Below are 17,159 nucleotides of genomic sequence, written 5' to 3' on the forward strand. Positions count from 1 at the left end.
TGGGAACAGTAACTTTTTTTTTTCCCCCCTTTTTACATGGGTATGTATTATTACCCTAAGAATTTAGCTTTACGCATTTAAAATCTTTTTTGTATTTTTATGAAAATATTGTATTTTTAATACAGGCTGTATTTACGTAACAACAAAACGACAAAAAGTGTCAATGCTATTAATTTTTGACATTTTCCAGAACTTGCAATAACTGAACCCCTAATTAAAAAAAAATCCCAAGACTCAGTCTCACATAGAACTTTTACAATTTGTATATTTTGTTTGCGAAATATGTTCACTGTACTTACAGAATAACTCATTGCAAAACCTCCCCTTTCTTCATATTTACTACACTGCTAATGATGAAGATGGCCACAGTTGCCATTATCTTAAGAATGTCATGATGCCATCGAGGCAGTTAATAAGCCCAACTTCCGCCACGAGCAACCGTCCAGCCAGTCAGTGAGCTGTCATTAATCTCAGCTGCTGGTCTTGCCTCACATCTCTTTGAAACATGACAAGCGCTTTTGGTCGTGACCCCTTCCACTCATTCAATTAGCCTCTTAGCATCATTCATCCGTCCTGCAGTATTGATCAAGCTTCTTCCATAAAACAGGCGACGGTGGACCTCCGCTTGCTATCATTCATGCCTGACCTCACACAGTTGATGTGAGAAATTTGGGTCAGTAACAATACAGTACAACTTTATTCATAAAGCACTTTATTATTATTATTATTCCATAGAGAAGAACTGGCAACAGAAAAGGCACGATCTCCCCGGTTAGTCCTCTGTAACTCCAGTAGCATTTGGTCCGCAACCCTGGGTCAACGGGCAGGCGCGTCGGGGTGGAGTAGCTTGACGAGATACACTGGGGTGAGGCCAATCATGATTTAAAGACAAACACAATTATCTCATTGTTTTACAAAGTGCTACAATGCTAATGCAGAGCTCGTAACTGAACGACTTCTGTAAGGATGGTCAGCAGATGTTTTTATTTTTATTTTGCACAAGATGCCAGTGATGCAGGGATGTCACATTTAAGAGGAACTCGTGCAAGTAATGGCAGTGAGAAGACGAGTCAAAGCAACCATGACAACGGTACAAGTGCTTGCTGGCAGTATCTGCTGTAAAAGTAGAGGATGGAGCTCAGCGCCATGTTTGCATTCCTTCCAATCACTGCGAATGCCTTCCCATCTGGCTTAGGTTTAGTGGAAAACTTTTCCATTTCACATTTGATCAGAATAAGATGGGAGGAAAAAGAAGGAGATTCAATTGGGATGGGGATAAAACAAATCATATGAATGATTCTCAGTGACCTTCAAGTCATGTTTGTACCAAGTTTTACAATTGAGTTTGGTTTGCCATCATAAAGATAAAGATAAAGATGTCCTTTATTAGTCCCACAATGGGGAAATTTGAAGTATAATGTTACAAGTATACTCCAGTCAGTCTTTAGTTTCTCAATGTAAATGTCATGACAATATGAGCGTAAATAATGACATTATTTTAGACTAGCAAACAATAAATTTTATCTATAAACTCGCTTTTGTTGTAAACCAAACAATTTTAAAACACTTATTTGCTTTCTCCCCATTTCATTCTTATATTCAGTGAGAAGTGAGAATTATCTATTTACCGATCAATAGACAGGAGCATGTCGAGGTCCACCTTGAACGAACCAACTGGTACAACAATGATATTTTGAAAAAGTAGGATTGTATCGCTACTTTTTGCTGTAGAAAACCGAAAAATAATACACGTTGTTTCAAATGAACACCACGGCGCCTTTATTTCTAAACAGTGCAATAATAAAATTCAAATATATATCCTTCCTTCAAAATGGCCATTTCTGTTTTGCCTCCGAACTTCCCAGTTAAATTACCGAAATGTGTCAGTGTTTATGTGGGATTGAATACATCAGAGGAGAAGGAACGTTTATGTAGCCATCTGCTTCTCCTGCTCCGAGCTGTCTGGCCTCGGGAGCAGCCAGTCTGTGTAATTGTGATTGACAGGCACGCTTTCAGCAGCATGCCAGTAGGAAGTGACCTTAAACAAGCACTGCCATTTCTGACTGAATGCTTGTTTTTCCTGTTGGCCCTTCCTCCCTCGCTCGCTGAAGGGAGAGGGTGAAAGGGGCTCAAAGCTGGGTGGCTTCTGGGTCAAGAACTCAGGGTCATCGTGTCTGGGGAAAGAGTAATTGCTATGCCTGTGTGTGGGCTTATGTCCTAAAATGAGCGGGGTGAGGGGAGAGGGGGGGGCAAGAGAGGGAGGGTGTCTGGAAGCTTGGTTACATTCCTCCGAGAGGAACAACAACAGTGCAGTCCTGCTCTCGGCTCTTTATCCTCTAAGTTGGTGCCAGGACCCCCCCCCCCCCCCAGTGTGCCAACTCTCTAGTTGCAGACCCACAGAGGGCGATCAGCGACCTGATTCACACTGGACTAATTTAATCAAACGCATGCTGAGAATGAATTTGTCTGCGTTCAGAGAAGTACATGCCCATTGTGATTGATGCTTTCATGCACAGGTGTTAAACTCGAGGCCCGGGGGCCAGATCTGTCCCACGGCCTCATTTTATGTGGCCCCGAAAGGGCAAATCGTGTGCATCAACTTCCGGTTTCTAGCACATTTTCTTCACTTTTAATGTTGAGATATGAGTTATTGCAATTCACTTATAACCAATCCTCCCCTTTTAAAATAAATTGAAGAATTGTTAAAAAAAACAATTCCTTCCTGGCTTTTGATTTAAAAAATGGCTTTCCATCAATTTGTTGTGTATGTGATAACCTAAGGTGATCATACATTTGTATGAGTTCACAGTCATAACGACCCTCTGAGGGAAACCAGAACTACGATGTGGCCCGTCCACACAAAAATGAGTTTGACACTTCTTCATTCTTTTGTTAAAATTATTGAGTATCAGTTTTGGAGAAAACCCCCTTTGAGATTTTTCCCCACTTGTTGGATTTCATGTAAGAGTTAAGTAATTTGATTGACGTAATCCTCTCGGAAGTGGTTTATTGGCCCACTGGTTGGTCGCATTATTTTTTATAGCATCACACAGGCTAATGAATTAAAGTGCCCACAAAGTGCCTGTGGACATCAAAAAGCCTCTAATAACTATATTTTGCTTGTAGTTTTGTTCTACAAATAACTTACCAATGAAATGCGTTTCTTTTTGCGGTTGTTCTTTTTGAGATCCCACTTGAATCAAAATGGCAATATTCCGAAAAAATAGTAATGCTCTATGACATCTACTGTAGCACTTGATCACTTAATGGGGTTCAAAAAAGTGTGCATCAAACTAGGATCCCTTCACATTAATCGGTAGCCAAGAAATAGCTTTTAGTTTCATAAAGGATGCTGAACTCCGAGTCAACGTAACGTCTGGTAGAATTCGCTTGGGTGACTTTATTTTCATTGTTAAAATCTGTCACACTCAAAGCCAGGTCTCATCTTTGACTCTATCTTTTGCGACACGTATTGCTGTGTGTGCCCTCATACCAAGCAGGGCTGCAAATTGATGTCCATTTTCAGTGCCTGTGACTGACTTTGTTGAAACGTAGTGGTTGACTTTAATGACTATAACGACTGCAAGAAGCAAGAGTGCGGTGTGTGAGTTATCATCAAGGGGGAGTGATTGCAGTGTCTCGTGATGTCAGTGTGGAAAACTCTTACGTGGTTCTGTTTGAAACGGATACAGAAATTAGGAAATAGGGGCGATATACAACATCATGCATGCACATCACTATTGCTCATTCTGCTCAAGGAAAGTCTTGAAGCATCTAAACTTTTATTGAGTGATTCCTCAGGGAGACTTTTGGAGATGGTTTGCCTCAAGGTATATAGATCAAGTGTGAATGTGTTTTCTGCTTCAGGGGTTAGTCTATCACTGCCATCCTAGTGGCTTATGTTATCCGGGCCTACTGGAGGAATAGCATATGTGTTGATCTGCATGAAAGCTTTATCCCTCTGCCAATCCATCCATGCATGAAGGACTTAAATGAGAGTTTATTGGAGCCGTTTTAGCCAAGGCAGTTTAAATGATTTATGCCTAAAAGATGGAGTAGTAAGAAGCTTACAGGACTCTTGACCCTCGGGAGGCTTGTCACAAAGCGGGAGCCATCCGTTTTTTTTTCTTCCCCCCTCTCCAGAAACGCTTACTTACTTTACAGACGCATCCGAATTCCTGTGGGGCGCTCCGCAGCCTGCTGAAAGGATTACAGATAAATCCCTGCGAACTCCAGATGTTTTTCCAGGCAGCACACAGCAAGGAAACATAGCCCATCCCCTGTAAACATCTGTCTGACAAAACCTTGACGACCGAGAAGACAACAGAAGCTCAGAATGAGAAAAGTGACTTGACGAGTTAGATTTACAGTCTGTTCGATTTGTTCATGAATCACTAAGTGGCTTTACAAAGCATCTTGTGTCCCTGCTTTTGATAAGCTCTAAAGTGGATGAAATATTTGGTGGATAAACAATTGTAGTTTCTCAAGGCAAGGGCGACGATCAAAGCTTTTGCTGAGCAACCATTGCAACTGTTTCTACAAATCACCAGTAGTGGAAAAAATATAAACATGGATCATGTTAATGTGTACTTTTAGTGCTTTGCTTGCGATCAATGGGAATTTTCACACCTCTTTAACCTCCAAAGGTCTGACTGTCCCATTACCACGACATCGATATGTTGTACCTCTGCTCTCGGCTAATTGGCGTCACATTTTTGTCTGACCTCTCTGTCGCTCTGCAATTTACGCAGCACACTGAAGTGGAACACTTGGGTATTCCCAGCATGATGGGGCTTTGTTTAAAGGGTTATGATGAGTAGATTATTAGGCAGAGGAGGGGATTGCCTCGCGGTTTTCAACTTGGAGAAAGGAGATGCTGACCAATGTCTGGATCACTGAATAATTGCGGGCCAGAGAGAACGCAAGAGCAGAAGAGAGAGAGAGAGAGAGATCAGTCTGTGTAGCCACGAGGGACATGCCCGACAGATGGATGCAGCGAATGACTGCATGCCTAGTTGTCTGGAAAGGCAACTTTCACTCAAACAGACGTTATGTATGGTTTGCTCTTCTTATTCAACTTTGAATATTAAAAATACGACAATATCAAATGTTCACAATTCAAAGTTGAAATGTAATTGAAAGCCTACATTGAGAAAATGAGCAACATTCACGACAAGTAACGACAACATAATAACAATATTGCATAATATGATTTTTGACTTCATCATGCAGGACTGTTTAGTGTCTGAAAACATTGATATATGATATATGGATTAAAATACAGACATGTGAACTAACTTTAAGCAATGATTGTTTGCCAACTACATTTCCCATTGCACTCCAAAAGCCTTATGGGTATTTAAGTACACAAATACAACTTTTTATTCTGCTGTCAATCCTCAGAGGATAAACACAATCTATTCGAGATCTCTGGTCGACCTCCAATTAATTTGAGCTTAGTGGAGAGAGATTGCCGAAAGCCTGACAACTTAATGACACATTTTCTTTTAAACGTGAGCTGGCCTAAAAGATTAAAAAATAAAATTAAACAATAGGTTATTCAAACTGATGTTAACTTAAATTTTCCCGAGCTCGGCAGCGTCCCATAATTGTCGTTTTGAAATTTTGCAAAAAAAGGTTTTTCTCTCCCCACTTCGCGCTCTAGTAGCTATATGCTAAAACATAACTGGTAAAGCCATAGATTATGGTTCATAATTATGCATAGAATTGTGGATAGGTGTGAAAGCTTTGTTGATTATAAAACTTACTTTAACACACTGAGAAAGACAACGCATACAAACTGAACATAGTCCGCTTCTTCGCGATACTGCTAATTAGGCCGCATCTCTTCCTGTAGTCCTCAGTACTTGCACAATGGCACAAAATGCTATCGCGCTAAAGGTTAGTAACTCTAAATTCGGACTTCCGTGTATGCTGTGAGACCATATTTTAAAAGAAATGAAAAAATAAAAATCACCTAAAACAATGACCAATTGAAATTTTGGCGTATAAGTTAATTTTAATTGAAATTTTTCAATTTATTTTTAATGGGCTTTGATTCGATTGGTCATGAAAGAAAACTCTTCCAGTTCTACTGTTTTATAAATTCCTGTTTAATGAACATTACCCTGACTTTTGATTAATTAGCTTCTAAACACAAATGCCAGTGTCACCCTTGAGGGTGGGTTTAATTTCCACTCAATTCACTAGAAATGTTCTGTCCCTTACTTGAAGCTACATGCATACAATAGTCAGTCTGTTCAGAATAATTCCCCTAGATATCATTATCTTGTGTTAAATTCCCCCTGGAATGCTCGGTGCAGTCTGCTCCCAAGACTTGAGCAGCTCCAGTCACAGCCTGCTGGATGACTGGGTACAGTACAGGTTGCCTTCGTTGGACTGATTTGCATGGGCAAACCATGATATCCTGGCTTAATGAAGCTTCTGTTGTCCCATGCACATGCTCACATGCCGTGTGGCATCGCTTTACTCCGACTACACATAAGCAGAGCTGCTGCCAGGCAACATGAGCTGTGAGAATGTCACAGATTTGTGAGAGGATGGATCAAATGGTCAGTCTGCTCAAGAGCAAAGTTTAACAATGACTTTTTGTTTAAATGTAAACTTCTGTAGGGCCCCTCCAAAAGTATTGGAAAACATTTCGGTTTCAGATCAAAAGTTCAGAATGGCAGCTTTCATGGTGTCAAACAACGCAGGACATAGCACTTGTTTGGAGCAGGCATTATTGAATTCATTTGAAGTGAACAAGACTTAATATTTGGTGGCATTAGCCTTACTCGCAATAACTACGATATCTCCTCTTCAGGGGGTGAAATGCAAACAATGTTGGGTAACGATCCGATCATTGACTTGGCCAAGATAAGATCTCCCACTTTTCCCCCCTGATGAAGTCCTTTCTTGTGATGGTTTGTTTTAGGTCATTGTCTTGTTGCATGATGGATGCCAACGCAACAAAGTACTTAAGTGGAAGGTCTGACGTCAACGTAAATCCCCGGACCTAAACCCAACAGCGCATGCATTTCACCTCCTGAAGAGGAGACTAACGATAGAAAATATAATCAACAAGAACTATGTGAAAGTGTGTGATCTTCCATCAGGAAATCTGTTTTTGATGTGGATGTTCAGTAAATGTGGAGCAGAAAATCTACTTTTCTCATTCTGCCCCTCTAAATCCTGCCTTCCATTGGTCAGGTTGACTTTTCTCCTCTCTAAAACTTTCCTCGCAATGCGGGGGGTTATGTGGCGGTTACGTGGGGAAGAGCGGACCAGAGGCGCATGCATATCAAAGAGAACTCGCCATCTGTCAGCGCAGCCAGCAAACAGCTGGTTGAGAAGATGCAAGACGTTTGAACAAAGCCCGACAAGATGGTAGATGACAGGAAACAGATTTCCCTCGCTTTTTACCCCTCGCGCTGGAGAATCTGACCATCAGATTGCTGTGATATATCCAAGTCTCCAGATGCCGCCGATCCTCTGCACCTCTCGTCTCATCTTCTCTCCCCCTCCCCCCTACCCCTCATCATCCTGTCTTCCTGCACTTTCCAACTTCCTTTTTTGACTTGTCTCTTTTGCTTGCTTTTCCTGCTCTCACCTCGACACCCTTCGCATAAATGATGGCATTGTTAACTCACTCCTAGACTTGCTCCTACTCAGTTGTTCATTTGCATTTTTACTCAATTTTTTTTTTTTTTTGCATTTCCATTTCTGGTGGATTCAGTAAGAAAACAAATGTCACCACACCGCATGCAGGCAACTAGAATTTTTATTAGAACTTATTAGAAGCAAGCATTAAAAGCATTAACACATGGATTGGATAATTATACTAATTATGATTACATTTCCTCTGTGTATTTTTTTCTTTTGCTATGTTTTTTTTTGGTGTGACCTAGATATTCCATTTAGTGAATTATTCAGCTTTAATAAATTGACCTTCTGCAGCTTAAGTAGATACACATCTTTCCGCTTATTAGCACAGATAAATGAAGCACTGTGAGTGGTGTTAAGTACATATTTCGTAAATTAGCACGCAGGGCCTTATGTTAATTAGTGTTGAAGTGAAAGCCTCCTTGCATTAGGTTTGCTTTCTCTACTTTACACAGTCTGTTCCCCTTTGTGCCTTTTTTTTGCACCGCGTTGTTAATTTGAACAGAAAATTCCATCTGCTTCTAAATAGGGCAGTGGCGCACACTCGCTGCAATCATTAGGGCCATTTTCTGCCAGCTTAAAGTTGCTGAAATGTCTATAATGGAGGGAATGCGTGAGAGCTTTTGTCATCGCTCGTTATCCACCGCATGATGTGTGACATTGGCCAGTGTAATACTGTAATGGCCCTAATTATCTAATCACACTAATATGTGGCTGCTGCTCCTGGACATGACAAGGGCAAAGTGAGCTAATAAACAGTGATTACTGTCATTTGAAGTCAGCACAAAGAGGTGGTGGAATGTTTCCCCCCTCTCGTCCTTCCTCTCGGGCAAGGGAAGCATGGCGGCGGTGGTGAAAGGTCAGCTGGTGCTTGCACACAAGTGATGGAATGACGGGGAGAGAAGTATCAAAGAAAGAGACGCAGAGAGAAAGAGCCGTCTCGTCCAGATCTTTCCGCCTTACCTTGGTTTGGATTGACAAGCTGTCAACCGAGCCGGCTTGTACTCACTGGAACAAAGAGTAGACTAGGCAGAGCTTCACTTCTACTTTCCTTCCTTTGGTCTACCATCCATAAAAAATCCACAAGGATGACAAAATTTGGTCAACATGATACTTTAGTATGATGGACGGTATGAAGGTGGTCAGAGCTGGGATTCAAACCACCGACCCTTCAACTGAGCCTGACCCAGTTTACAGTACATATAATTTTTCAGGCCATAAGGTGCACTTAAAATCATTTATTTATTTTTTAATCCACATTGCGCCTTGTAAAGTGGTGCTTCTTATATATTGAATAATGTCGCATTTTTAGTTTGTCTTCTTGAATTCGAATTTATTCCCATTACATTTGTGTTGTTTTTGTTATACCAGAACTAGGACTTCTTCTTTGTCTAAGTGTCGTAGTTATTTTTGGCGGTGCGTTTCCAATGCTACAATGTGGGCCGATATCATTGCGGTCTGGGAGGTCAACTTTAGTTAAGTTCCTTCCTATCTGTTGATTTCTATCAGAGGCGTCACAACAGATTGTGTTTATGACACATATAAAGCAACCATAAGATTCACTCATCCTTGTGAATGTAATAGTTATTTTTATAGTCTTGATGCACATTGTAATAAAAAAGGTTGTTGACAGTGACTTGTTTTTCAATCAGACACTATTTTTTTTTTTTTACCTTTTATTGTCCGCCAATCTTTTATGGGCTTGCCAAACTGAGATTGAGGTAGGACACAGCGAAGAAACTTGCATTTAAAATCTCTATTTGCACTGTTTGTGCCTCGGAGATCAATGTTTGTGTCTGAGTTTTTTTGTTTTTTTTCTGTTGCGTTGATGTTTTATGCACAGTCTCCAGGCTATGCAGGCCTCATTTCACAGCTCCCCAGAGACCAGTTAACCTCCCATTTCCTCCCCAGGGTCTCCGCTGAGGACCACAGCAGTTGTTTGTGTGCATGTGTGTGTGATGTATTCGTATGTGTGTGTGTGTGTGTGAATCCTTTGCTTCTTCTGCGGAGCAGACTTTTCTATACGGTAGTCGGGTGCTCTGATAACCTCCATTCATTATTCAGCCGCGCTTGGGCTGCAGCACCGAAATAAAACAAGGTTAAGAATTGGCAAGGAATGTGTCTCAGTGGATCAAGTGGTGGGGAAGGGTGGGGTTGGTTTTTGGAGATGGGGGGGGCCTTTATCTGTGCACCATCTTTTATTAATTGCCCTGGTGCTTAGACTGCGAGGTTCTCCGTGATTATTAATGCATGCGCGGAATAACGTATTTACATGTTCTCATGCATTATGCATCTGCGGGGAGGAGGCTACCGTGTTGTGGAGGACCCTTTGCCCACAGGTCCTGTGTTTTCTTTCTCGGTGTGCGTATCTCTGTGCGAGAGGATTCGAATGTAGCCACAGCACGTTTTCCGCTTGCAACCTTCCCCCGTCTGAAAGGCAAAGTCACATCAGACAACAAATTATGTTACCGACACAGACTGCTGAGTGTCTTTGAGCGTCTGGCCGAGATTGGCAGGCATTTTGATGAGGCTCTAATCAGTTGTAATTGCTGAGGGAGACTGCGTTGCATGTGAAGTGAAGCACTAAGTAACCCTGTTTTATCGTCATCAGCTTCTTACGGAATATCTTAGCACTTTGCAGTTACTTAAGCGCGGTTTCCACAAGCGCTAGTGTATACAACATTGCTATTTGTGTTTTGCATTGACACAAGTTGTTGAGGGTACTCATATAAATTCGTGTTATAATTAGTTCAATTTTTTGTCACCGATGATAATATTATTGTGGCTAGCAGGGCGACACACAGCAATTGATAGGGAACGCGCCGATTCGTGTGACAATGGGACTGCAAGGGAATCAAAACATACCAAACAAATCAGTAATTTCCCTATTTTTTTAAATAGTCACAGGCAAAACAATAACCCAGTAAAGCAGTTTTCAAAATGTATGGTGGGGAAGAAAGACGAAAAAAAAAACCATTGCAAAATCATTGTCGCAAATTTTGTAAAGCCCTGATTTAGTAAAAAAAAAAAGGTTGTATCTCTGTGCTCGCAGACCTAGAAAAATGACAGAAATCTCTGTAATTGCTGATAATATATACACTAGTTGTCCTACCCATTAGTGAACAGACCCAAGAGAAAAAAAAAATAAAGATTTAGCGTATTTTCTGAACTATAGAGCGCCCCTACTGGTGAAAGAAAAGCCCACAGAAAAGCGGCACCGTTGTATTAGCCGCATGGTTCAAAATCTAGGAAAAAAGTAGCAGCTTATAGTCCGGAAAATACAGCTCTATCTTTTTCTAATATACATTAGTCCACAATTTCATGTGCGTAAGTAGCTGAGCAGTTCATGCATGCTTGAGAAATGTGAGCACGGTGTCGCTGAGGTATGACAATATTGATTAATAAATGCAGCGATTGATCTTTTCAACAAAACGTGTTTGTTACACGGCACATTGGATAACGTAATGCAATGCAAACATGGCCGTATATGCTTTCCGCACATTTCTGAAACACCCATGCTTCAGTCCTAGCTTGCCGAAAGTATGACAGCTAGGAAACCGCCGATAGTAAATCTTGACTGTCTTGAGTTGACATTTTGCTGTCCAAAATGTTGCTGATTGATCAAGTCAAAGCTAAACTCCCCCGTTGGCTTGCTCACCTCTCTGATCGATGGGTTAGAGAATCAGTCGTGGCTGCAGTTGTTGGATTTCCAACCAGTCAGCTCGATCCAGCAGAGAGTTCCCATCTTAATTATGTTGACTTTTTTTCTTTTTCTTTTAATCATCCTGCTATGATCATACGTCCATACTCAGCAGATCCTCATAATATTGACTGTCTAGCCACCCACCTCATAAGTGAGCATGTGTGTTCGATTATTATTTTTTTTTTTGTGCTGATTAAAGTGTGTTACATATGTATTGAATTACGTGTAACTTTGTGTTGTTGGTCATTATCCAGCCTGCTCCCTTTTACCAGAACCAACACCCATATAATTAGAATCGATTTAGTTATAACTTAATTAATCACACTGTTGAATCCGTGATACTTGCTGATGATTCACAATGTTAGCGTTGCGTGTTTTGTGTGTGTGTGTGCGTGCGCACCGACGTGGCTGTGCATGCCTGCTAGGTCATTAGTGGCCAGAAAAATGGAAACCATTTCCAGAAGTGATCAGCCATGCATGCAAATTGTATTAAATTTCATTTCTGGTGAAGTGTCATCACTTTCGCTCAGTATGTTGCAACATAGAAACATTTTTAACAACAAAAACCCCACCCAGTTTGTAAATTTCCACGACCACAGCAGTGTTTTTAAATTTTCGCATTGGTTAAAACACAGTAGCCAAAACATAGACTATTTTGAACAAGAATGTTGATGTTGAAATGATCTAATAAATAATAAATCAAACTAAAAAATAAATTACTTTTACCATTCATTTTAAATTTGTTGTTTTTAAATCTCAAAAGTAGTTAAGCACATTATTTTTTTTCAAGCACAAATATAAAATTCCAGGGTGAAACTTTCACGCTTCTAAAATTAACAACAGTTAAGGAAACTGTCATGCTGTTAATATTGAGATGTAAAAATAATAAAACACAATCTTATCTCAAAGTTATCCACGTTGCAAACTACGGCCCGGGGGCCACATCCGGTCTGCTCAGTCTCTGACTGGCCCTCACAGAGAACATGAAGTCAAAATAAAATATAAAATATTCACTGTTTTTATTTTATTAGATGTTTTTCATTTATGTACACGCATATGGACACTGGTAAAAGTCAGTTAGGAAGCAAGAGCTGCAACTTCTCTGCAGTGCTCTCAATTTAGCGAAGGTTTTTGCTGTACTTTTCCAACCCCTCAATTAACTATTTCCCCCCCAAAAAATTAGCAAAATTTCTACTACTTACAATTTGTAACTCCTGGCCTTTTTATTCTCCTTCTCCTTTTTTGGAATAAGTGCCTTTAAAAGCCCCCCCCCAAAAAAGCCAATCATGAAAAAAATGAGCAAAGTAAATTCTTTGACGCATACTGAACAGAGCTTGTGTGAGGTATACTGTGGTCATGTGTCACATAATGCTCGTTCGTCCATCTTTCAATGTATGTACTGTACTGCGGGTAATGAAGTGTGCTAACAATCATCTCGAGGTCTGGTGTGAGAATACCACATGGTCCTATCACTTTTTTTTTTTTTTTTTTTTTTAGCTGATAACATTGTCATCTTTTAATTCAAAGTTCCTTAAATCACTTGTGTGTCTATAGTACTTGTTTGCAGCTATTTTCATGAAACCAAGACAGAGACCACACTGAATGCCATCCATTAGAAAAGGAAACTGGTGTGCCGTCATTGGTCTTTTTTTCAGTCGACATAAGTGAAAAAACGGCTACCCCCTGAGATGGGTAAAAACAGGTGGATTTTCCTGCTTAACTCATATTCCGCAAATTAAATATTAATCAAAATGCCATGGTTCCACTAGTGAAGGCAAATAGATACTTTTATTGCAAAGATTTTTTGGGGGGAGGGGGGTTGACTTCCCATTTAAAACAGTATGAATTATAATGCTCCCTACTTTGAATCACAAGTACAAAGCACTTTCTCTTTTTGTGCTTTCTGAAGTCCCTTGATGCATCCCTAGAATGTAAATAAAACATGGTTTAATGGTGCATGTTAATGGCACATGTACTTTGATAGCTTCTTGGCTCTGTTTATGGCAATGAAAAGGTTCTTTAAGAAGGCAATCACAGCAACGATTGTTCTCTTCAGGTGTATTCATTCTGAAGAGTGTAAGTGTATTGTATCGTATCTCGTTTGTTCGTTCCTCTCGCTCATGCGGGCCCTGATTGCAGCCATTAGGATGCACAAGCGCACGTAGCGTTATGTATATATATTTTTATATATATATATATATATATATATATATATATATATATATAGATATATATATATATATAGATAGATAGATAGATATAGACAATTTTGAAATCAGAAGCCAGTAAGTGTTTGTTCAACAATTCTTCAATTTTTAAAAGGGGAGGATTGGTTACAAGGAAATGGCAATAACTCGTATTTCAATATTGTTAAAAGTGAAGAACGTGTGTTAGAAACAGGAAGTTCACGCACATGATTTGCCCTCCACGAGCCACATAAAATGAGGTTGTGGGCCAAATCTGGCCCCCGGGCCTTGTATTTGACACCAGTGGCCTATACAGTATTGCCGAATTTATAACTGCCGCTGTTCTGTTTTTGCGTTTAATTTTCTCGATTTTCACTTTTTTCCCTTCCATCTGTCCCCACTGAAACTTTGTCCTGTGCACCTGCCAGCCAATAAACGTCCTTCGCAAAATAATTAACCTCAGACCAAGGATATCAAACTCCTGTTACAAAGAAAAATGTTTCCGGCATGGGATGGTATAAAGCGCCTCCATTCTGCATGACCGAGCAGCTTAATAATAATTGATCATTTAAAAAAAAAGAAAAGAAAAAAAAGTTTGCTTTTAATTATCTTCAGGGAAGTATCAAAACAGTGCCTTCTTGTTAACAAAAATGCACACTGATCATACTGTGAAGTACATCTTATTTTGTTCAATTTATCAGGTTACATGATGCAACCGTTGTGTTTTTTTTTGTCATTTATGGTTTGGAATTAAACATGACTAAATTGCAACATTAAAAAAAAAAAGATGCTTCCATGTATGGATCGAATTATGAGGCTTGGCCGTTGGGTTGGAATTTTTTACGTGTGTCTGTGCGGCAACCCAGGTATTACTCTTGCTTAAAGCTCATCTAGAATATAAACTCCAGCTCAACAATGACCTTAATTATTACAAGCGGTGTAGTAAAATGGAAAGATGATTGGAAACAATTGCTTGTAATGAGAATGTCGTTTACAATGGAGGAATTTATGTCTGCATGTATTTGGCCCTATGAAGGTGACCTGCGTTTTGTAATTATAATGATTAATAATTGATGACTAAAACAGTCCTCGTTGGGTTCTCATCATCCTGATATGTTGTCATGTAGCACCACCAACAGGTCAACGGGAGGGTGACATGCTGGTGCGTTCAAAATACCAGTCTGGGAAGAAAGGCAGCAGCAACCAAATGTCTTGCTGTGGGAATGAAAATCATCTCTGAAAGCTTGAAATAAATCACAAAAAAAAAAAAAAAAGTCTCAGTCATGAACACAGGGAAAAGTGTCATCGGCACTTCTTGTGGGACGGGGAAAGAAAGTGCAGCGTACATGAGAGAACCGAGCCCTCGTTCGGATTCGGTCGTTTCAGTTCAGACGGTGCTGAATTATTAACTCGTGTGTTTAAAAGATGTCCCACGGGGAATTGGGCATTAGCTCTTTGGTGCTGTTCTTCTCGGCTTAGAAAGATATGTTTTACTTTTATAAAGTATGTGACGCATATACAGTACAAGCAATTTAAAATGAAAAGTTTTATTGAAAAAAAAAAAAAAAAAGAGTAGAAAAACCGACTTGTTTCGTGGGGCTCCTTTTAAATGATTTGTTTTTAGCCTCATTGTGGTGTCTTTCTTTGTCCTACGAGAATATAGCGCTCCTTCATTCCGTCATTCAAAATAAGCATCCAGCTTTGACTGCTTAATGTGTTTTTTTTCTCCATTTCAAATAAATCTAACATAAAATTATTCTCATTCCGTTACTGTGTATATTAAAGGACTGCACTATCATTTTTTTATGTACAACTGTTTGTGAAGAGTGAAAGAATAACAAACTTTATTGAGTCTTGGTGGGTGAAAAGCTGCATTGGGAATGGAAACGCCTGGAGGTCATGAATCATTGTAGCACAATACTTCACAACCTTGGTTTAGTTTTATTTTGCGCTCAGCACAGTTGTCATTATGTGGGAAGTCGCCCGTGTGCTGACTCATGCACATTTCACAAGGTTTATTGGGGGCACGGTTTTAGTGTTTTGTCTGTCTCAGGACTATTTCAGTTCACAATGCATGGCCGTCTTATCTTTGAGACAAAATGCAGCTTTGCTGTCAAGGTCGGGTCGGTCGTGTTATGGAAGCAGGTTCGTTTACATTGAAGCGGCATAAGTCATAACATTGAAAATGCCACCCCCGTTATCAGTGAAATGCTAAAAGACTTCACATCGCATTTCTTTCCAAACCGCTTGTCGTATTTCTGTGAAGTCGGACTCAAGCATATTCGCCACTATGATGGACATTTTTTTTTCCCGCTTTTCCCACATTTGATATCTCATTACATGTCTGATATATTTTCCGTGGATAATTAGTGGTGGCTGAAAAGTGATGTGTGCTACATGCCAACGGCAGGAAACTCTTTTTCTATAACACTTCAGATGCTTCAATTGCGGGTTGATAACGCGGTGCTGGAAGACTGCACAGTTCAAAGCCATTTCAATGCAAAAAGCTGTCACGGTGGAACTAAGTCACTTTACTCCCCTCAGTATTTCTTTGATTAAGTGTCAGTGCCATCTTGCTCTACTTCTGTAAAGGCTTTATCTCATATGAGAAATTTTGTTCTGGAAATTGCCTGTAGATTAAAGTTATGACGTTATTTTTCCTCCACATACTCAGACAATCTCAACCCGTACCCGAAAACTTTGGCAAGCCTCGCGTTTACACAGTGGGTTATTCAATGAGATATACTTGATGAATTTTTTTTTTTCCTTTTTATTTTCAACAAAAGTCTGAGTAGACTACTGTCATCGCCAAGTAGCAGACTCAAGTCATTTCCCTCCCTCCAGTTTTTAATAATTACCACAGAGAAATCGGAACATTTTGAAGTAAGCGATCCACCAGCACCAACAATGGCTTGGAAAGTTGACATGTTCAATGATGTCCCACCAAAAATTGTTTTTAATCAAAAGGTGAATGATAAACACCGCACAATGTGAAAGGGGAACTGTAGTTTAGACCAGGTGTGTTCAAACTATGGCCTGGGGACCACATGCGGCCCGTTAAACGTTTTAATCCGGCCCGCCCAACTTGAAAAAAATTAACATTTTATTTTCTAAATACTGTGGTTTTTCAAAGACATATGTATTGTGGTCGTGATTTTGTTCACTTTCATTTAAAATTTAATGTATTTTTTTTCTCCAATGAGGTGAGGTTAACAAAACATTCCATCCATCTGCTCCTGGTCCGGCCCCTCTGTCAAATTTTAGAACCCGATCAAAAAGTTTGCCCACCCTGGTTTAGAACAATGGAATGAGCATTGAGTAACCAGTGAATTGTCTGATGTCATCCCGATACAGTTGACATATTTAAACGACAGATTGGCATTGTGCTTTACTTTGCTGAAAAGTAATTAGTGAATTTCATCCAAATCATTTTTCCAGCATTTTGGCTCAGTCAACACCTCTCGGAAATTCATCAGATTTGTTTTTTTTTGCGTCGTTTAGCTGTCAAAATCATTTCTGTTCCCAGGTATGAGTGGAGATTGATTTTTCTTTTCAGCACCACAACCAGGAATGACGATGGGGATCGAAACGGTTCAGTTTCAGTC

General features: G+C 40.0%; 1 protein-coding gene across 15 annotated transcripts in view; it reads left to right on the forward strand.

Moving 5' to 3' along the window:
- The window catches only part of auts2a (activator of transcription and developmental regulator AUTS2 a), a 273,760-nt gene that overhangs the window by 75,160 nt on the left and 181,441 nt on the right, over nt 1-17,159 (forward strand). The gene's annotated exons all lie outside the window — the stretch shown is intronic.

Source organism: Idiotropiscis lumnitzeri, chromosome 17 (genome assembly GCF_059441095.1).
Source record: "Idiotropiscis lumnitzeri isolate Australia: NSW breed Sydney's pygmy pipehorse chromosome 17, RoL_Ilum_1.0, whole genome shotgun sequence".
In the NCBI taxonomy this organism is placed as follows: domain Eukaryota; kingdom Metazoa; phylum Chordata; class Actinopteri; order Syngnathiformes; family Syngnathidae; genus Idiotropiscis; species Idiotropiscis lumnitzeri.